Here is a 23017-nt window from a genome sequence, read left to right as displayed (position 1 = left end):
ACCAAGACAATGGGGAAAATGCCTCCAGAGCATGTTACAGACCTTTATGGCAGCCCCTTCCATCACATGCCTGAAGGTCTAGTGGGGAAAAATGGTTCCATGGGCTGAGCCCAGGGACCCCTGCTCCATGCAGCCTCAGGGCATGATGCCCTGCATCCCAGCTGCTTCAGCTCCAGACATGGCTAAAAGGGGACAACATACAGCTCAGGCCATTGCTTCAGAGACTGTAAGCCCCAAGCCTTGGTGGCTTCCACGTGGTGTTCGGTATGCTGGTACACAGAAGTCAAGAATTGAGGTTTGGGAACCTCTGCCTAGATTTAATAGGATGCATGGAAATGTCTGGATGTCCACGCAGATGTTTGCTGCAAGGGCAGGACCCTCATGGAGAGCTTCTGCTAGGGCAGTGTGGAAGGGAAATGTGGGGTTGAAGCTCCCACACAGAGTCCCCATGGAAGAACTGCCTACTAGAACTCTGAAAAGAGGGCCACCATCCTCTAGACCCCAAAGTGATAGATCCACCAATAGCTTGCCAAGTGCACCTGGAAAAGCCACAGACACTCAACACCAGCAGCTGAGAGGGGGGCTATACCCTGCAAAGCCACAGGACAGAGCTGCCCAAGACCATGGGAACCCACCTCTTGCATCAGCATAACCTGGATGTAAGACATGGAGTCAAAGACAATCATTTAGGAGCTTTAAGATTTGACTACCCTACTGGATTTTGGAGTTGCACAGAGCTGTTAGCCCTTTCATTTTGGCCAATTTCTCCCATTTGGAATGGGTGTATTATCCCAATGCCTGTACCCCTATTGTATCTAGGAAGTAACTAACTTGCTTTTGATTTTACAGGCTCATAGGCAGAAGGGACTTGCCTTGTCTCAGATGAGACTTTAAACTGTGGACCTTTGAGTTAATGCTGAAAGGAGTTAAGACTTTGGGGATCTATTGGGAAGGCATGATTGGTTTTGAAATGTGAGGACATGAGATCTGGGAGGGGCCAGGGGTGCAATGATACGGTTTGGCTATGTCCACACCCAAATCTCACCTTGAATTGTCATTATCCCCATGTGTCAAGGACAGGGCCAGGTAGAGATAATTGAATCATGAGGGCAGTTTCCCCCATACTGTTCTCATGGTAGGAAGTTTCATGAGATCTGATGGTTTTATAATTTGTAGTTCCCCTGCACAAGCTCTCTTGCCTGCTGCCATATAAGATGTGACTTTGCTCCTTATTCACCTTCTGGCATGATTGTGAGGCCTCTGCAGACATGTGGAACTGTGAGTCAATTAAACCTCATTTCTTTATAAATTACCCAGTCTCTGGGAACAGACTAATATGTAGTCCTAAACTTCATAACTTGTGTAACATAGCTTTCCCTAGTATGACTAACCGCCACATTCCATATTCACCTCCATCTGTTTCCAGTATGTCCCATCCTTCTCAAAAAGAAGTGTCTATTCTCTGTATTGAGGACATCATTTATGAGGTATAAATTATTCATGTTATGCTTCTCATCTGGAGTGTTTTCTCTCCAGCCTATAGGAGTGTTCAAGGCCTAAAAGCAGAGGTGACAAACAGGCTGCCTGCAAGTGAAACATGGCTCAACAACATGTTTCTTTATGGTCCACATAGTAGCCAATAATTTTAAAACTGAAAATTTTTATATAAAAATCCAGATTTTCATCTTCACCTGAAAACCTGGAACATGTGGTTGCACTGTCCCTCATGGCAATAGTTGGCTGGAGCTAAGCAGCTCTGGGACCTTCCTGGTGGGGCAGTGTATGTACTCCTTGGTCTAGCCCAGTTTTCATTTCTTCTTATTTCTTAGCCTGGCACTTCGACTTTTGATCTCTGACATGAAAGAATGAAATTATAGTAGCAAAGAGTGGAAAATCTTTGAACACTCATTCATAAGGGAAAGTTTCCATATTGTCTGTTATGACAGTACCTAATCTAAATAAAGCCAACCACAAATTTATCTATGTTTAATAAACTTTTTAACTACAGCTTAATCAACATTTATTGAATCCTGTTTTGTACCAAGAATTAGATGAGGAAATGTGGACAAAGAGAAGAGTAAGGTATATTTCTGCCTTCCCATAATTAATCATGTAGTCAATAAAACAGAAATCTAAACAAGGTATTCTAATACAATGCAATAACAGATATATATACAAAAGGCACTAAAAGAAAATCTCAGAGCATCAGCTGTATTATATTCAAAGAACCAACTTACCCATAGATGTTATTAATGAATAGATGACAGATTTGATGGCTTACATCAGTTTAGTTTTTACAAGAGGAATATAAACACCTATGTCGTAATTGAGGACTGCAAACTACTCAAAGTCACAATTGTAATTTTGCATGGCTTGTAAAATGTCCTCTTCAGTAATCATGAAGCACTAAGAAATCAGTATCACAGTTCAGAATATAACTAAACTTTTTATTCCTAACCTATTATTTACCTGCCTATCTTAAAGAAATATCTTGGATGTTTAAGTTAAGTATCTACTTGATGAACGTTATATAAATCTGTTGCTACAGGCATCAATGTTTTGGATATTTTTCAAATATAGTGCAACCTGTTTATTTCAAATTTAATTCAAATAAGATGTATTTTGAACTGTCTCAGGCTAAATTTCTGGAACTTGAAGGTAACTTGAAGGAATTCGAAGGTAGGAATTATTACAATTCAAACTCATATCAATCTAAAGACAAGTCTCAGCTTTAGTTTTGGGTTTTTTATCAAGGCAAGATCAATCTCCTCCTGAATTTGACCCATTAATCTGCTTTTTCTCCTTAACCACACCTTTTCAAATTTTGAATATTTGAAAAGAGCTATCATACCTTCCTCACAAATATACTTATTTGATAATTTCCTATTTAGATTATTCATATGGCTCAATTATTTTTCAGTGACCTTTCTTCTCAAATGTTCCCCTATTTTTAAACATTCCTTGTAAAACATAGCACTTAGAAACAAATGAAGTATTGTAGATTGTGGATGATCAGGTCCAAGTTTGCCAGAATTATTTTTCTTGATGTTGACAATATTATTTTTGATCAAGCTTTATATCCAATAACTATTTTTGGTAGCATATCATACTTCAGATGCACATTGAACTTAAATTATCCATTTGTTTCTTCTTAGTGCCACATTTGGCTTCATCCACTAAACCATATGATTAGATAATTATTTGGTACATATGATAAACCTATAGTTCTAATGACAACATTTCTATAAAAGCTATGGATTTCAGATTCCTTGAAATAAATTTTCAGTCCACCTTTCAAGCAGTGTCTTCATTGAGTATAACACTGACTCAGTACAGGATACTTTTCATGGTATAGAGTCCCTAAGGACCAAGGAGTCCTGGAATCATATGTAATCTCATGACCCAATCATTTGCTCTACCGTAGAACTTTATGATATTATTTTAACCAAAAATCTGATTCACTATTATAGAAATTACCGTATTGTTGGAAGTGACTAAGATAATGGTCACTAGTCTGATATCAGAGAGGAAAATCCAAATAATGACATGTCATTGTTTATCTTATTGATAACTGCATACCATTTTATACTGTAAATAACTGAAAATAAACATTTCTTAAAGCTTGGAGTAGACTGAATACTGGTGTCCCAAAGATGTCCGTGTCCTAATTCCTGGACCTTCGAATGTTTCCTTACATGGCAAAAGGGACTTTACAGGTGTGATTTAGTTAAGGATCTTCAGATGAGAGGATTCCTCTACACTACTTGGGCAAGCCCAATGTACTCACAAGAGTCCTTACAAGCAGAGGAAGGAGGGTCAGGACAGAGAAAGCCATGGATAATGGAAACAGAGGTCGGAGTGAAATGGGGCCACAAGACAAGACATACAGGCAGTCTCTAGAGCTGGAAAAAAGTAAGAAAACGGATTCTTACCCACAGCCTTCAAAAGGAGTGCAGCCCTGCTTGCCCATTTTGGATTTCTGACCTCCAGAATAAATGTGTGTTGCTTTAAGTCACTAAGTGTGGTAATTTGTAACAGAAGCAATAAGAAACTAATATGCTTCTTAATCAAAGACTCCAGGTAAAAAACGCGCTCATCTAATTAGACTTTGCTGGGGGTGGAATAAAACACAGCTTCTATTTATCCTGACAGATATTAAAGAACATAAGGGATTTTTCTTCTTCCTAATAGTGACTTTAATAGTTTGATTTTTTTCAACTCTGCTACACTTTACATATATGGGAAGAAATTTGTACAATGAGTCTAATTTTCTATGATTTGTCAAGGGTACTTGAACAGTAAAACATATTACCAAACAATCATTAGTTTCTAATACCAAAAACTGGGTAAACAGCCAAACTAAAATGGTATTAAAAAGACTCATCATTCTTTATATTAATTGCTAACTCATTAATCAATTACTTAATTTAGAAATATATAGATTATTACGTATTACTAAGTGATAACTTGTGGACTTAAAGATAAATTTGGGTAAGGATAAAAAATGAAACTTCGTTTAGAATAATAAAATAATACCAAATCAGAATCAGAATCACACAATTCCAATGTTTAGAAACTGTAAAATTTATACTAAAATTTATTTAAGGCATTATCTGTCAAGCTAACACAGTTCTAAATGATTGTACAATGCTTTAGACAGGAATAGAAAATCAATAAGCTGGAGGTTTCAGCCATTCCTGTCATGGAACATTTTAAGATTTATGAAATAAAATTGATTTGTGAAATCAGATGGAATTGCTGTATTTACCTTTCATTAACATGAATATAACTGTGCCACTAGTCAAAAATATTAATCACGTTGATTATCCTTAAGCAATTTCAAGTTTATTATTGAAAGCGTAAGTATTCATTTTCCCAAGTATTCAATAAGACTGCCTGTCAAATTACAAACAACACAATAAATTCTACAAAGTGTGGCAAAACAATAAAATCATTTAATATAATTGAATATTCCCATGAATTATATAAACATTAACCTCAATGATAAATCAAGAAGCAAATAACTTACTGGGTAGTTACAGTTCTTAAGTTCTAATCTGGCTCTGTCACTAACAACACTTCTGAAATCCACTGGAAATAATCTACTTGTAACCTTGACTGTATTTTCATTAATCACCACAAGGACTCTCAAGTCACCTGAAATTCCCATGCTTTAATCTCCTGTTGGACCCTATGCATACTTGATTTTTGTCCTCTTTTATTACCCATCCCTGATTCCTAAACCTTTTCTATCGTGTCCCTCAGGAACCATAATCAGAAGAATGCCTTCTATCCTAAAATTAGACTATGAATATTCTCTTCACTTTCTTGCTTTAATATAACTGGCTTTCCTTCATTTTCCAAGCTGTGGCTCTTGTCTCCCATAATCATTGTTGCAATAGCTTCACTATTCACAGAAGTGACTGAAAACCACACACACATGCACACAAATCACATCACAAAAAGTAAACTCAGTGTATCCTTGACATGACTTTGTAAGATCTCAAAAATGCCTATGGCCTCTCTCCATTGCCATCCAACAAGTGGACAACTATTGCATACAAGAGGCTAGATTGGCAGAGAGTGATCTTAACTGGTTGTGGTCAAAATAGTTTACTTCTATAAATATGGCAAAAGCACGTATCCCTGTGAACATATTACTAAAGCCCCTCCCAAGAAATAAGCTCCTGTAAGGAAGTGGGGTGGGGGAGGGGAGCTAGAATTCAAGCCTCATTAGTTCCATGGACACCCCGCGACTGCATGCATCCCACTCTCTTACCACCACCTCCTGCGTTTTCTCTCCACTCTCTCTGATATCTCAATGGCACATTTTAGTTTTTAGCTTCTCATTTTAAAACAATTTCAGACTCATAAAAAGTTGCAGAAATAGTAAAAACAGTTCCCATGTTGTCTTCACTCAGCTTCCTTAAATGTTAACATCCTATAAAGCCAGTATAATTATCAAAGTATAGTTATGAAAGCTAGGAGATTAAGATTGATGCAATACCATTGACAACCCTAAACCTTATTCAAATTTCATGAGTTGTCTCACTAATATTTTCATTTTTTAGTATGGAATTTAATCTAGGATTCTACAATTAATTTAATTGTCATCTTGTCTCTAATTTGGCACAGTTCTTCATTTTTTCTTTGACTTTTATGAACTTAGCACTTTTGAAGAGTACTGACCATTTATTTTGTCAAATGTCCTTCAGTTGGGTTTGTCATTATTTCCTCGTGATTAAATCAAGCTGTGCATTTTTCAAAATAATACCACAGAAGTGGCGCACCCTTCTCAGTGCATCATATTACGTGCTACATGATGTTGGTTTGTCCCATTATTGCTCATATTAACTTTGATCATTTGGTCAAGGTGTTACATGCAGATTTCTCCACTGCAAAGTTAGTTTTCTCTGTGTAACTAATATGTATCTGGTAGGGAGGGAGACTATAAATATTCCATTTCTCATCATATTTTGTCAACTAAGTTTAGCATTCATCAATGATTCTTGCCTGTAACAATTATGATGTAACATTTGCTAAATGGTGATCCAAAACTCTCAGCCCTACGGGGACTCCATTCCATTGATCTTTCCGATGTTACTCTATCGTCGGCATTTTGGTTTTCTCACTTCCCTCTATGCATAGCTTAAGTTCAGTTCTCCATCATTATAATTACCCCCTTGCCTATATCCTCAACTCATTTTCTCTTCACTTGTATCACTGTATTTCCTGTTAAAACCACAGCTCTTCACCTACTCTTTGCCTACTCTTTTCCTACAACTATGGACTTGAGATTTGCTGATAAGAAAACACATAAGCAAATTAACTGATTTCTTTTAAAATAATGTTCATTACCCCAAGAGAATCCCTAATATTGTCAGGTAATTATACTATGTATTTCTAGTTCATTATTACTTTACAACTCTTCACACCTTTTTCTCTCTCCTCCGGCTCCTAACACCTCCTTATCCATTTCCCCTCTCAGCTGATGACCTTGCTTCATATTTTCTGAGAAAAATATGAAGCAACCTAATCAAACCTTTAGCCAACTCCCACCATAATATCCACTTGCTGGCATCTGCACTCACACTGGCTCCCACTGTTACCATAGGTGAAATTTCTATGTTTTAATACCGTGTATAAAAGCTTATCCTTTTTCATCTACTCAAGCACATTGCTTCAGCAGTTTCTCTCACTTTTGCATCAACAAAGTTTTCTCTATATTGAATCATGCCATCAGCTTACATTTTATTATTCCTGTCTTTTTTTAAAAAAAATCTTTCATTCCACTTTTCCCACATGTTACCACCCCATTACTTTGCTCCTCTTTATAGCAAAACTCTTCAAAAATTGTTTTCAATGGTTACTGTCCCCAATTCCTCTCCTTCTAGTCACTCGAATCTACTTCACTCAGATATTTGCTTCTACTGTTCACTGAAACTGATCTTCTAAAAGTCATCAAAAACCATTACATTACAAACTCACAGTTAGTTCTGAGTACTCTTTTTGCTTCACCTAGCAGTGGTACTCATCACAGCTGAACATTCCCTCCCGCATGTCACAGTGTGTTCCCTTACCACCAAAGGAAACATTCTGTGTGTTTCTTCTGTTTGACCGATGTTCTGCCTCCACACCTTTTTCTCATTCAAGCCTTTGGATGTTGAAGTATCCCAGGTTTTACTCATTCTGATGATCTCATTTAATCTCATACCTTTAAATGCCATTTATATTGTGTATTAGTTTGCTTGGGCTGCCATAAAAAAATACCATAGACTAGATGTCTTTAAAAAGAGAAATTTATTTCTCAAAGTTCTTAAGGCTAGAAGACCCACATCAAGGGGTCAACAGAGCTGGTTTCTCCTGAGACCACTCTCCATAGCTTGCAGAGGTCAGCTTCTCGCTGTGACCTCAAATGGTCTTTTCTCCATGTGTCTTCACCCTTAATGTTGCTCTATGTGTCCAAATTTCCTCGTCTTCAAAGAACAAATCAGATTGGTTTAAGATCCTCCCTAAAGACCTCATTTTAATCTGAACACCTTTTTAAAGGCCCTGTCTCCAAAGGTAGTCATATTCTGAGGAACTGGGAGTTTCTCCACTTCAATATATGAATTTGGGAAAGACAATTTAGGCAATAATATATGGCAATTCCAAATTTTATACTGCCAACTCAGACCTTCCTCCCCAAATTCAGATTCATATATATGATAGCTTTAACATCTCTCTAGAATTTTATCCTGGAAATCCGCTCTCCCCACAGCCATCTCTGTCTTAAAAGGACTCCATTTTACCGTCCTTTCGTGATTCTGGTCAAAAACCTTAGACTCCTCCTTCACCCTCTCTTCTCTAACTGCTCACATACAATCCACTAGAAAGTCATGTCACTCTACCTGCAAAATATATTTAAAATCTGATCCTTTATCATTCTCTTCACTGCAATCACAATGAACTAAGTCAACATCATCTTTTGCCTGGATTTCTGCAATAGTTTCCCAGGTCTTCCTCTTGCTTTTTTGTAGTCCGTTCTCAAAACAGAAGCCATAAATGATCCTTTTAAGACATAAGTCAGACTATATTGCTCTTCTGTTCAAAACCCTTCAGTGGCTTGACATTTCACTTGGAGTAATTTGAAAGTCCTTACAAGGAATTAAAAGGCGCTGCCTGTTCTGGGTCCAACTCCCTGTCCCCATAACGCTCTGACCTAATCCTGTACTTCTCACATTAGCTTACTACACTTCAGCCAAACTGACCTCTTCCTACCCTAAAACACACCAGTCATGCTCCTGCTTTAGAGCCTTCGTTCTGGCTACTACTCTGTCGTTTTTCCAGGTAAACTGCTAACTTCATGGCTCGCTCCTTCACCATCAAGACTTGGTTTAAATCTGAATCTTACCAATACATCTTCACTGACAATTGGCTACTCCTCCTAAGTCCTGCCCACCCTATCCCACCACCCTCAACCTGGACGTTTTCTTTATTGATGACATTACTTACCATTACATAGCATATTATCAAATTTACTTATTTGTTATATTTATGTTTATTCTTTTATTATCTGTCTTCCAAAATAGAAATTTAAGTGCTCTAGTGCAGAATCTTTATTCATTTTCTTCCCTGATATATCCAAATTCCTGAGGAAGTGTCCAGGACTTTATAGGTGCTCTATAAAGAGCAAGAAAACAAATAACCTGATTGAAAAAATGGGCGGAAGACCTGAATAAACATTTTGCAAAAAAAGATATACAAAAGGCCAACAAGTATATGAAAGAGTGCTCAACATCACTAATCATCAGGGAAATGAAAATTAAAACTACAATGAATGTCATCGTACATCTATTAGAATGGTTACTATGAAAAAGACAAAAAAATAAGTGCTGGCAAGGATGTCAAGAAAAGGGGACCCTTGAATACTGTTTATGGGAATGTAAATTAGTACAGCCATTATGAAAAACAGTATGAAGTTTCCTCAAAAAATTTTTTAAAAAAAGAACTATCATATGATCCAGCAATTGCAATACTGGGTATATATTCAAAGGAAATGAAATTCATGTGTCAAAGAGATATCTGCACTTCCATATTCATTTCAGCATTATTCGCAATAACCAAGGTATGGAATCAACCTAAGTGTCTATCAAAAAATAAATGGATGAAAAAAATGGTGATTACATATATACACAATTGAGTATGATTCAGCCTTAAAAAAGAAAGAAATCCTGTCATTGCAACATACGTAAGCCTGGAGGACGTTATGTTATGTGAAATAAGCCAGGTGCAGAGAGACAAATACTGCATGATCTCACTCATATGTGGAATCTTAAAAGTCAAATTTATAGAAGTATAAAGTAGAATGGTAGTTACCAGGGGCGGTGGGAGGCAGGGAGAGATGTGATCATTGAATATAAAATTTCAGTTTGGAGGAATAAGTTCAAGAGATTTACTTTAAAACATGGTCACTAAAGCTAATAACGATGTATTATTATATTTGAAAATGGCTGAGAGTAGCTTTTAAGTGTTCTCACCACACAAAAATGACCTACATGTGAGGTAATGCATATGTTAATTAGCTAGATTTACCCATTTCACTATGTGTAAACATTTCAAAGCATCATTATATACACCATAAATATATTCCATTTTTTGTGAATTAAATTTTTTAAAATTTGAATGTGTGAGTGAATGGATGAATGACAAACCTCATGCATGTTACTTATCTTGGTGTGCCTCAGACACCTTATTTCCATGATTACAAAGGTTAAATTATATAATTTCTGTTGTCTAGTCTAACCTCCAGCATTTGATTTTATGATACTATAGATCTTACTTAGAAAAAAAAATCATACATATATAGAAACTCACCTTTACCCAACAGTTAAATTTGGTTATTTTAAATGTTTTCTAAAGATTCTTTTGTTAAAAAAAAAAAAAAAAATTACTGCTAATGCATTACACATTCATTGGGAGTCTTTGACACAGAAATGGGAAGGAATAGTTACCTCAGCTGAAGTAGTTGAGGTTTCTGACAATTGTACGTCAAGGCAAATGAAGATAAAATACCTTCAAAATGATCACATAAATCAATAAGCAAATGACTTTGATTACAACTATGATTTAATTAATTATGAGGCCACATCTGTTGCATTAATCAAGCTAAAATCAGTAACAGAATTTAAATTGAATGTGGTACCTCAGGAGACCTTACTATTTTTAAACTAAACTTTTTATTAAGGAATAAATACAGACATAAAAGTATGCAAATCATGCATTCCTTGTTTGGTGAATTATCACAAAGTGAATGTATTCATGTAACTATCATTCAGATCAAGAATCAGAATATTGCTAGAATATTACCAGCACAGCAGATGTCTCCCTAAAGTCCCCAACTAGCCACTGACTCCCCAACTTCCAACAATTCCCATTATCCTGATACCTTACTTTATAGATTAGTTTTGTCTGGGTTTCAATGTTCTATAAATGTAATTGCACAGTGAGTAATCATAGTGTCTGGCAATTTTTGTTAACTATTTTTTGTGATATTTATTTACGTCATTATGCACAGTTATAATTCATTTATTCTTCTTAATCTATAATCTTCCAGTGTATTGATATACCACAGTTGATTTTTATACTGCTGATGGATATTTTGGGTTGTTTCTAGTTTATAACTACAATAGTAGTGCTGCTTTTTGTATATATTATTTGATGAACATTTCTCTTGAGGATATATTTTGAAGTATCACTACTGGTCATGAGTTATGCTTATGTTCAATCAGTAAATTACCAAATGGTTTCCCAAACTGGTTTTTCAGTTATACTTCTACCTTCAATATGTGACAGTTTCAGTTGTTTCTTGCCTTCTTCAAAATTTAGTATTTTCTATCTTCTTTATTTTAGTTATTTTGGTGTATGTGTAATGGTATCATATTGGTTTGATTGCTATGTGTTTGTGTGGTTTTGAAATTTCATATGTACAGTAAAATGCACACATCTTTATTGAGCTTGATAAATTTATATGTATATGTGTATGTACATACATATACATTGTACATACACACACAGTGTGTGTATGTTTATATATGTATATGTGTGTGTATGAATGTATGAGTGAACACACACATATACATATACATATACATATACACACATATACACACACACACAAACCTATGGTAACCACCATCTAGAACAAGATATAGAACATATTCAGCACCCCAGAAAGATCTCCTTTCCACTTTCTTAGACAACATCCTCTAAAAGGTTACAACTATTTTGACTTTTCCCATTGTAAATTAATTTTCTTTTTTCTTTACCTTCAAATAAATAGAATCATACTCTCTTGTGTCTTTGAGTATGCACAGACACACAGACTCTCCAATAGATGGAGAGTCATCCATGTATTGCAGGTAGCAGTCATTTTTATTGATTTGTAATATTAAATATATAAATATGCCACAATGTACTTGTCCATTTCATTGATAAATGTTTGTGTTGAGTAAAGCTATAATGAATATTTTTGTACATGGTATTTGTTGTAATTATTTCTTCCAGATACGTGTCTGTATATGGAGCAAAAGAAAAAAAAAGGGGGTGGGTGATATTGCTAGGTACTATGGTAGGCATTTGTTTGACCTTACAAGATACTGTTAGTTTGCAAAGGATCTTTGTCAATTTACACTACCAGCAGCAATGTATGAGAGTTCCAGTCTCTACAAGGTCATCAGCATCACAACTGCCATTGTGGTGGGTGGATGGTAGCATCACATTCTTATTTGCATTTCATAATGACTAATGATATTGAACAACTTTTCATATGCATACTGAATGTTTAATTACTCTGTTGTAATGTGTCTGTTCAACCCTTTTGACCATTGTTAATTGGATTGTCTGTTTTTTTCTCATTGATTTGTAGAAGTACTCTATAAGTTCTAGACAGAAGTCCAGTCCTTTGTTAGGTTTGTCTATTACAAATATTTTCTCCCAGTCTTTGACTTTTCATTATTATCATAGTGTCTTTTGGTAAATAGAAGGTATTAAATTTAATAAAGGTGAATTAATTCATCTTTTATGTCTTTATTAATTCTTTAGAATGTCTGTTTTTAAGAAAAAAAAATCAAAAGATCATGAAGATATTGTCTTATAATTTCATCAAGAAGTTTTATTTTTTCTGCCTTTACACTTAGGATTATGATCCATAAATAATTTTTGTGTATGGTATAAAGTAGATATTAAGTTTCATTCCTTTCCATAAATGTATCTAACTGATCCAGTAACATGTATTGAGAAGATTATCCATGCCCCACCAAGTTGCAGTGGCACTTGTTTTAGAAAATGAGTATGTATGTGTGGGAATACTTTCGGACCCCAATCAGTTCCAGTGGTATCCATTGCAAAGATTTTTCTTTGTTCCCTATGGGAGCAAAGAAACATTTTTCTGTCTCATCACTAGGTTTGTGATTAAGCCCTCTATAACAAAATTCAGATTAACAGAAGAAAAGCATACAAATTTAATATGTGTTTTACATGACATGAAATTCTTAATAAGGAAATGAAGGCCCCTCCCAAATTGGTAAATGTGTATTTTTATGCTTAGATTTGATGAAGTGATGGATAGTCATGAAGATGTATGATTAAACTAAGGGTGTCATCTAATTCTAGTAATCTCACCAGGGTGGGGGCAGAGAGAGTTAATAAACAGGACTTATCAAGGCCTGTTTGTTCAGATTATTCCCGAAGTCTCTGAGTCTTCGGAGATAAGGATATTCCTTTCTCAGGATATAGGGAGAACACCTCTTCCATAAGGGTCTTATGACCCGTTTCAAGGGAAAAATCAACAGGAAAATGAGATGGCTTTTCTACTTCTGCTGTTTGCTCACATGCCAAGGTGTCATATTTGGGAGTGGCATGTCCTGAACCTCATCACTCTAATGCTATGCTGTCTTAATTACCATAGCTGTATAGAAAGTATTTATATTTTATACTATATGCTATCCAACATTTTTCTTTTTCTAAAAGATTGTCAGGTCCCTTCTAGGCATTTTGTATTACCATGTAAGTTTTAGAATCAGCTTTTGAATTCCTCCCTCCCAGAAAAGATTGGGGTTTTGACTGGCATTGTATTAAATCTATAGATAGCTTTGGGGATTAAATAATCAGCATTTTAACAATGTCAATTTTTTTCCAGTCTATGAACATGGTATATTTCTCTATTTATGCCTTTATTTTTTCTCTGCAAACTTTTATAGTTATGAATGTAGAGAACTTCACAACTATTATAGATTTATTTCTAGGTATTAATATTCTAAAAATACTGTGAATGGTGTTTTTATTTTCTATTTATTCGTTGCTAATATATGGAAATACAATTAATTTTTATACATAACCCTTGCATCCAGCTCTTCTTCTTTATAATGGTTAGTACTACATAGTCCTTGTATTTACTTTTATATAATACAGTATTTGATACTATGGTTGATTTTACTACATTTACACTAATCCCTTGTAATAAATTCATTTTTGTTTTACAAATTTTCTTTATAAAGACTTTCAAATATTAGAACAACTATTCTTTTGGAATAGAAAGAAATTCTTAAAATTATTCTTCAAGTAAAGCTGTGAAATACTATGCTGATAGCTTCAATCAATCATATTGTTTAACAACATCATGTTAATATTTAGGAGCTCAAATTACCGTTTTTAGACTCCTGAAAAAGATTTTTTTCTAGTCAATACAAATCTTGACATTAGAAAATTACAAGGAAGAATTATTCTTCACCAGCATTTACTCAAATTAATTCTAGTTAATTTGTCCCTTTGGAAGTAAGAATGACAATGAAAATCAAGACTTGGAATGATTTCTTAGTAACATCATTATATGTAAAGATGAAGTAAGAGCTGTAAACCCACCCTGCAGAGGTTTCCTAGGTAGGGAAAAATTAGGTCCTAACTTTTGTTGTTCACAACACAATATGTCCTTAGGGAAAACTCTGGGCCTTCAAGGTCAGTTAATTATTGTCAGTTAAGCCCATCCTCACTCCCTTTCACCCAGATAGAAAATGCCAGGTAGGCTTTAGGAGAATAGGTTTGGTGAGGAGCTTCACACAGTAAAGTAAACTTTAGAAATGATATCTGGCTTTTCAATATGTTTCCCAAAAGGTAATATGGAGGACACCACTCAGGCCTTGACTCACAGTCTTCATGTATTATATCACCTAGAATAAAAGTGCAAAGCAAAGGTCACTAGAATTTCTAATATTCTTCTTCAATGTATTGCTGAAAGGTTGGGGTAGGTGAGAGCAGGGTTAAGAGTGAAGGTACATAAACCTTTGTCTACCCCAGAGTAAAAGTGGTGGTTTCTACTATTTCAGGACCTAGGCTGAGGCATGCTCTTCTGATACTATGTTGAAATTTTAGCATTCCTTCTATTTTATAGATTAATTTCTCAAGAACCCCTGTCTGATCTGCCTATAGCTTCATAGTTCTGCTATTTAACTTTGCATGGATTTCCTGAGAAGTAATAATGCTGAACACCCCTCCTCCCACCACAGCTCTGCATTACATAAAAAAAGATATCCTGAATTGACTGATGAAAAATCCTCAATCATTTCTCCCTACTTCTTATTTTTATAATTATTTTTTTTCCTGACTGCCGAAAAGGACAGGTCGATCTCCCAGTACACCCTACAATGGTAATGAAATGATTAACAGTAATAACAATGGAAACAGTCACAATGCTATCATTAAATTTATTAACTGTTTCTTGTATGTCAGACACTTGTCAAGGAAGCCACCCACTATTCAATATCTGAAACAAACTAACAAGGCTGAGTTTATTGCTTGCTATGTGAGGGAGATATGTGCTTGTAAAACAGTCTCTCTGAGAATAGCAAAGAACTCGTCTTACTGGGTTTATGGAGGTGTGGGCTCTGGCATGGGTAGATCTTTAGAATTGGGTGGGACTAGGGATTGGTTGACCTTAAGCTGTGTAGCAGGATTACTGGTGCCAGATTGGATGTCTGCTGGTTTCCATGAGCTGGACTACGGAAGCAAGATTGTTGCTCACTGACTGACGTTGGGAAGCCAAAGGCTTAACTCATTGGCCGGGCCTCAGAAATACAGCTCCTAAAGCTTCTAAAGTCAGTTGTCCTTTATCATTGAGAAGGGTTTAAAGCTGTTTCTGGTGATTGCTTGTTAGGACGTTCAAAATACAGTCTTTTCCTGGGAACACAAGAATCTTTTACTCTGATGACACTCAATGTTAATATTAGTTAGTAGTTAGTTTATAGATGTTACACAATTGACTTTTCAGAAAATCCTTTATGAATATGAATTATTGGAATTTCCGTTTTATTCATAAGAAAACTAAGGCTTATCTTACCCAAAGTCAAATGACTCATAAATGGAAGAAACAGGATTCAACACGATTTTAACTCCAAGAAAATCAGGACATACCCAAAGACCGAGTCTACATTCATTCAGTGAACAATACAATATATGCTGAGTCATCAGGAAGCCAGGCGTAGCTGTAAGCATCGAGAATATCAGCTTACACTAAACACACAAAATCTGTCTTCCTCCAACTAACACGTTTACTTTCTTTTGCTGGTATTTGCATTCTAGGCCTTTTCTCCTGCCAGCTTCAAGATGTCACCTGGTAAATAATTCTCCCTGGATTAGGCCATTTTTTATAAGTCCTTTGCCCAATACTTCACCAAAATCTTAACTTTTTTTCCTGTGAACGGGGCTGTCCCTTACTCTTTACCTTACCTCTGAAAAATCAGATTTGCATTTGACAACTACACTTAGTTCAGATGGCTGAAGGAGATTAAAATCATAGCTTCAAGTTCTAATTCAATAGTTAACAATTTTGTTAGAGTAACTTAATGCCCATTTTTGAGGTGTCCAAACTAAGTTTATTTTTACCCCATGCTTCAATGTAAGGTGAAATTTTTTCTTAAAAACAAAGCAGAAGTAGTTGCCTTATATTCAAATCTATACAACTTTTTCTTTTTTATATTACAAGTCACATTCTCAGTTTATTTTGAGCAAACAAGAAAAATACATTAGCCTGAAGCAGCCTCAGCCACTGGTAGTTTATAATTCTCAGATGTCACCCAAAGAAATTTGTTTAAAAAACAAGGAGCGGACAAGCATAGATTGTAGTCATTATTGCTGAGTGTGCAGCTTCTCAGCTCCAAGTATTGAATGTTACTGTAAATAAAGTCTTTAAAGACAACTCTCCAAGTGTTACAGTAACCAATTATGGTGAGGAAACAACAAATAGACATAAAATGAATTTTTAGAAGAAAACTGCCTGTATTTCTATTAATGGCTTAATTATCCCATGATGATGTGCTCTCTTCTGTGTTAGAACAATCACAAAGTGTTTTTTAGTGATAACAAATAACTGAAGTTAAATGTGTGTATAAAGAATTTTTATAAAATTATCTCCTGAATAATCAGAAGCACAACAATTATTCTAAAGTATTATTTTATATGATAAATGGTTTGTACACATATGTATAAGTTAATTATTAAGTGTAGATGTGTGATTATTTCACATTTATTGCTAAAAATGTTTACTTTCAAGTTAATAAAATGAAGCATTTATTTCACAAAACAGAAGGTTGTCTTATTATCAAGGTGACCTTATACATATTGCATACATTATTTTTCTTGTAAATTGAGGAAGTTTTGTTAAATTGCTTTCCTAGGCACAAATCTCATTCAGCACAAAGCGCTCAAACATAATTTGTGTTTATTGGCCTCAGATGTAGCCAAGAAGGTCACAGCATTTCTAGAAAGTTTGTGTTTTATTAACTGCCCTAGGTACAGAGGTATTCAGCAGTAGAAAGCTTATGGTAGAAATATCCCCCAATTCCCATGATTATATCTCAAAGTTGCCTGCAAACAAACAGTTTTCATGGTACAGAAAGAGGCCCAATCCTCTTGGTCTTCATCCCTGGATCCTTCAGGGATGTCCACCTGGTGATGAGATTGAGGATTACAGTGTCAGGAGTGAGTCCCCCTCTAACATGCCCTTGCACCACAAGCCAGAGTCCAGGAAGTTGCTGTGTTTCTAAAAAGAACTCCGGGACCTCATTATTCAGCAGTATCTTGAGTTTTGTATAAGAAGAAACAGCAACCAAAGTAAATTCATATATGAATAAACAGATAAAAGTCACAATGTTACCATTTAAAATAAAAAAGCATAACAGAAGACAAGAGATACCTAAGGGCCTAGGAAAAATAACCTTCTTCAGAAAATATTTTCTTAATGAGTCAGGAAAAAAATAGAGAATTGCTACTTAGCATGAATAAGATCAAAGGCCATTTACATCTATTTAACAGTAATAGGTCAGAATAAACAGAGAATTCAAAGAACCAAAAGTCAATCGAATCAATAACAAATAATGATAAGCCTTAAAAATCTGGCCCAATACCGCCAGAGTGCTACAGAAAATAAATATGAATACATATCTATAATGTGGAAGAAATGGAAAGAGATGTCTGTTAATGTCACAGATGACAATGGACTTTGGGAACAGAATGTAAAGAATTGACTTTGAATAACAGTATTTCCAAAAAAGAAAATAACACAAAATAATGAGAACTGATAATCAAAATATAAAATAAAATAAAATGAAAGGGGCTAAGCAAATAATTTTTTATAATGTCTAAAAAATTGCATATATGAGGCTGAAAAGTTTTCCTAAAGACGAAAGCATGTAAGAAAGCATGATATCATAATTCTTAGTGTAGACTGTAATATGAGTAATTCAGTATTTTTTCAAGAAGTGGGAAACAGAGGGTTTCAAATTTACCATAGTCACATTTACTATAGTCAAATTTACTGTATTCACATTTAATATAAAAACTGCTGAAAGACTTTTACTTGTTGATTAGAACTTAGTCAATTTTTAGGTAAATGTTGTACACCACACTCTCTTATTGGTCCATGTTTATTGTCCATCCACTGGATTCCAGGCCTGCTTTAGGTGCAGGGACTTCCGGCCCAAAGAAAAACAGCAGTACCGGAACCCATGGAGCTTACAGTGAGGAAAGACAACAAGCCAACTGTTGCACTTTGACTTAATTATACTTGTAATGAGTTCTATAAAAGGGAAATGATGTTGCAACAGGAATTACTCAGGTCACACTGGTGATTAGTGCTGTAAATGCAATTTTATTGCAAACAACTTCAAGTTTCACAATATTACATAGGAACTAGAATTAAACTTCATGAGGGCAAGGATTTTGGTCTGATTTTTTCACTTTCAATCCCCAGTGCAGACAACATTGCCTGGCATATAGTAAGCAAACAAAAAACAATTGTTCCTCAACTAGTACATGCACAAAAGGAACTCTTCTCACTGACTAACTGGTTAAACTCCCACAAGTAGTCTCTGTGAATAAGGAGAAAAATACTACCTTATTTCATCATATATAACAAACCATACATTATAAGTTGTCATTGATTATTACACATTACTATTTTATATACAAACTATAAATTAAGTTTGGAGAATCTGATAGTACATACCCTCCTCCCCAGACAAGGCTGAAAAACAAAGTGTAAAATTAATGATAATTAAAGCTACAACACAGAAAGTAAAATTAAGTTTGCATGTCTCAACCTTATCACTGAATAGAGGCAGGGAAAACAAATGTCCTTTGAATTCCTGAGAATTTGAACCATAAGGAATGCTCACACAGATTTGCAACTCTGAATTCATACCACCATTATGGTCCCAAAGACCAGAGGCATAAAGAAGTCCCAGGTTGGCTAATAGAAGAAATAAATGGCAAATCCTATCTGGAAGAACTCAGCTTCAGTCAAGACTCGGAGAAACTGTAATACAGAGTTGCTAATATGAGTCTTAGAATCCATAAAATGCAGTGTTTAGAACACTCCTGTATTTCACTGGACAATTGGAAAAGTCATCTAGATTATGTTTAAGGAGGTAAGAATGGGGATTGGTTTTCCATTTGTCAGCAAAGTCCGTCTGTAGCCAGTGACATGCATTTTACAACAGTCAGTTGCAATCTCCAAATTCAGGAGTGTCAAGGTTATTCATAGTTGCAAATTTTTTTCTCAAAAAAGAATAGGATGGTTTAAAAGTAAAATAGAGAAATCTAAGCTGAATTTCTGGTTTAAAGAAGAAATCTCTTAGGATGGGATATTTTACTGAGCTTTGGAGTAAATGTTGCATTAGTCGAAGTCAAAAGAACAAAACTATTTCCAAGGAAGGTAAGATCATGTGCAAGTGTCCTGAAGTGGGAAAAGCATGACCTGACTGAGCTGTTGAAAGAGAAACATGGTGCCTTTAGCATAAAAAGCAACCGAAATAGCACTGAAAGAAGAGTTTGTGGACGCAGGCATGCCCTAAATCATGCAAGAATTCTTTATATTTGTTTAAGAACAGACTCTATCCCCAGGGCATGAATTTTAATGAGAGGAAAGAAAAAAGAGGATTTCCATTATTTTCAACATGTCATCTCATCTTTCCTTATAATCTGGGTAAATATTTTCTCCTACTTTCTGAAATGAGTACTGAACTAAATTTTAACTCACCTTTCTTTCCTTTAATCCCAGAATTTCACTCCACAATTAGCCAATACTTCTCAATCTGATTCAATACGTAGGATTCCTTCCTTTTTCCAATATGAGAAGATTTTCTATTTCCTAAAGCTTTTTTCTTGATTCACCTTCTATTTCTTTTAACACCCATAAATTCTTTCTGTTTTAGTTGCTAAGATTTTCAAATATTTGGTGTGTACTTTTACTTCCAAGTTCTATCCTGATTCAATCTCATCTTAGTTTCTGCCCGCTTTCATCTGACTTTAAAACTCTTCTGAAACTACCTGCTTATCAAAGATCAAAATGTGCTTTTCCACAAATCCAGTGGCTTTCTCTCATCTCTCTTCTCCTACTTGCTTTAACTTTGTATGTTGTTGACCATCTCCCATGACTTTCTTCAACTAATTTTGTCCTTCGTTTGCTAAGCTATTGCACTTTAACGTCTATTTCTTGTCTTTTTTTTTTTTTTTTTTTTTTTTGAGACAGAATTTTGCTCTTTTTGCCCAAAATGGAGTGCAATGGCACAATGTCGGCTCACTGCAACCTCCACTCCTGGGTTCAAGCGATTCTCCTGTCTCAGCCTCCCGAGTAGCTGGGATTTTAGGCACATGCCACCATGCCCGGCTAATTTTTTGTATTCTTAGTAGAAATGGGGTTTCACCATGTTAGCCAGGCTGGTCTCGAACTCTTGACCTCAGATGATCCACCTGCCTCGGCCTCCCGAAGTGCTGGTATTACAGGCGTGAGCCACTGTGCCCGGCCTTCTTTTTTTTATATGACCTTACTTTTTTTTCCTCTTTTCAAGGTCTTAGTTCAACATTCTGCTTCTATGTATCCTAAGAAAGAGGGAAAAAAAAAAATACCTTGCTATCTTCCCCCCAACAGATACACTTTACTACAAGAGGTTGTGCTCTTCTCTTGTGTTCTTCCATCATTTAGGACTTCATTTTCGAGATCCTGAATAAAACATATAGATAATTTCATGATCTGGAATAGAATCTGCATTTGTGACTGACAAGAGAGGTTGTAAAAATTATAATTTCTGACTCCTTGTTTTCTCACTAGACTATGTGCTTTTTGAGGATCAACACTATGCATTATTCGTAACTGTATCTACAAAACTTGGCACCTTGTTTTCCACTACAGAGTGGACAGCATATATTTTAATGTGCATAACTGTCCTGGTATTATCTTAAATCTGTTGGACATGTGTTGTGTGATAGCATAAATTTGTTTATGTGTTAACAAAACACACACATACTCTTTTCTCTCTCTCTATCTCTCTCTCAAACATACACACACACAGAGACAGAGAGAGAGAGAGAACAGTTCTCATCATCATTAAGCCATTTTCACTGGAAATATTTTCAGAATTAACCAAGGAAAATTAACCTTCAGATTAGTGGACTTCACTCCATACAAATGGTAAAAATGAAAATATGATTCAAATATAAACACACATTTTTAAAAGTGGAAGCTCAGATTGCTTAATGTCTCCTTTATTCTGGTTTACATAGTAGCTCCGTGGCTGTACACTGTACGTACAATTATGATTAATTTCCAGGCATAAGCATTTGTTCTCAACTGAACGATTATTTTCTTGCAGAAAACAAAGAAAAACTTCCCAGAGTTCTACTTCTTGTGTCAAAATCAACCTTAACTTTAGTTCACTAATCCTTTCCAAGGGCCCCAGCTGATTTATTTAATTTTTCTTTTAAATGCTATCTTACTAGAGCATTTTTTTCAGATTTAGGTCAAAATCATTGTAATAAAAAACGTTCTATGAATATTGAATTACATGATAAATTTCCCTTGGTGAATCTCTAGTGTCATCCATTTTGAACGTTAGAAACTCCTCAGGCAATCTGGAAATAAAATATTCCGGACTGCATGCTGAACTTCCCATAAATGCAAGCTGTCACTGCTGTCTCACTCTGCTGATCAGCCAACCATGTCAAGCAGTGCTGTCATTTACTTAACAGAAACAAGCAAACCCTTCAATCATGTTGTTTCTGAAGAAAAGTAGAGAAGAAAAACCACAACATTTTCTTTTTCCTTCTTTGGCCTAGGATCATGGAGCAAAATTAGTTTAGAATTATAGTAATAATAACAACGTTTGCTATTTTACTGTTGTAAATACTTTGTAGTATTAACCATTTAATCCTCATGACATTCTAGTAGATATCATAACTTTATCCATTTTTACAGATGAAGAAAATGAGACGTTGAGAGGTTACGCAACTGGCCCAAGTAAAACAGCTAGTAAGGCGCCGAGCTTGAATTCAAGCAGTCTAAATTTAAGAGCACAGGTTCATAATGCTATGAGGATCAATACAATTCTATAATGGGTGTGTTTTAGGTCATAGATTTTTATAATATTTAATTCCATTTAAAATTAGAAATTTGAAGAAAATCTCTTTACTTCTTTTAATACTACCAGAAATAAATTACTTCCCATTAGCTTCAAAACCCTTTGCCCATTTTAACCATGCTGATAGGTTTCAGGTTTGTGATGGTGGTTGTTGTTGCATGTGTGCCTTTAAGACAATCATTTTTAATGCCATATATCCAACTTATACTTACTAATTTTTATCATTTGCACTCACAGCCATCAAATCTAAAGCCTTTTCCTCCTTTAAGCTAGTCTCATTAGAATATAAGAGTGAGCACTTATTTAGGTCCTACTATTCACCAGACACTGGTATAAGACCTGTACCTGATCCTTAAGCCCTATGTCCATCATTTGATAAAGCATTTTTATTATCTTCATTTTACAGATGAGGCTTAGAATGGGTAAGTAACTTGTCCAAATATACACAGCTCATAAAGGGCATAGTTGACACTACAAAACCTAGGTGTCTTCTGCCCTCAAAGCACGTCTTATTTCCTCCCTCTAAAAAGACATGACCTCAAGAGTAGTATCCCAAATATATATGTCAAATC

General features: G+C 35.2%; 1 protein-coding gene and 1 long non-coding RNA gene across 5 annotated transcripts in view; one reads left to right on the top strand and one right to left on the bottom strand.

Annotated features, from left to right (window-relative positions):
• Positions 1 to 23017, top strand: part of GALNTL6 (polypeptide N-acetylgalactosaminyltransferase like 6) — a 1207198-nt gene that overhangs the window by 804123 nt on the left and 380058 nt on the right. The gene's annotated exons all lie outside the window — the stretch shown is intronic.
• LOC103884776 overlaps positions 1 to 23017 on the bottom strand; it is a 36558-nt gene that overhangs the window by 2634 nt on the left and 10907 nt on the right. For 2 of the 3 annotated variants that reach the window (XR_004182556.1, XR_002521885.2), the window contains exon 3: positions 20949 to 21031. The exons of the other annotated variant lie outside the window; for it this stretch is intronic. This is a non-coding gene — a long non-coding RNA (uncharacterized LOC103884776). Of the gene's footprint in view, positions 1 to 20948; positions 21032 to 23017 lie in introns of those variants that run through there. 3 annotated transcript variants of the gene reach the window in all.

Source organism: Papio anubis, chromosome 3, assembly GCF_008728515.1.
Source record: "Papio anubis isolate 15944 chromosome 3, Panubis1.0, whole genome shotgun sequence".
Taxonomy (NCBI): domain Eukaryota; kingdom Metazoa; phylum Chordata; class Mammalia; order Primates; family Cercopithecidae; genus Papio; species Papio anubis.
The sequence above is the reverse complement of the archived record's forward strand: the minus strand, read 5'-3'. Positions and strand labels throughout refer to the sequence as shown.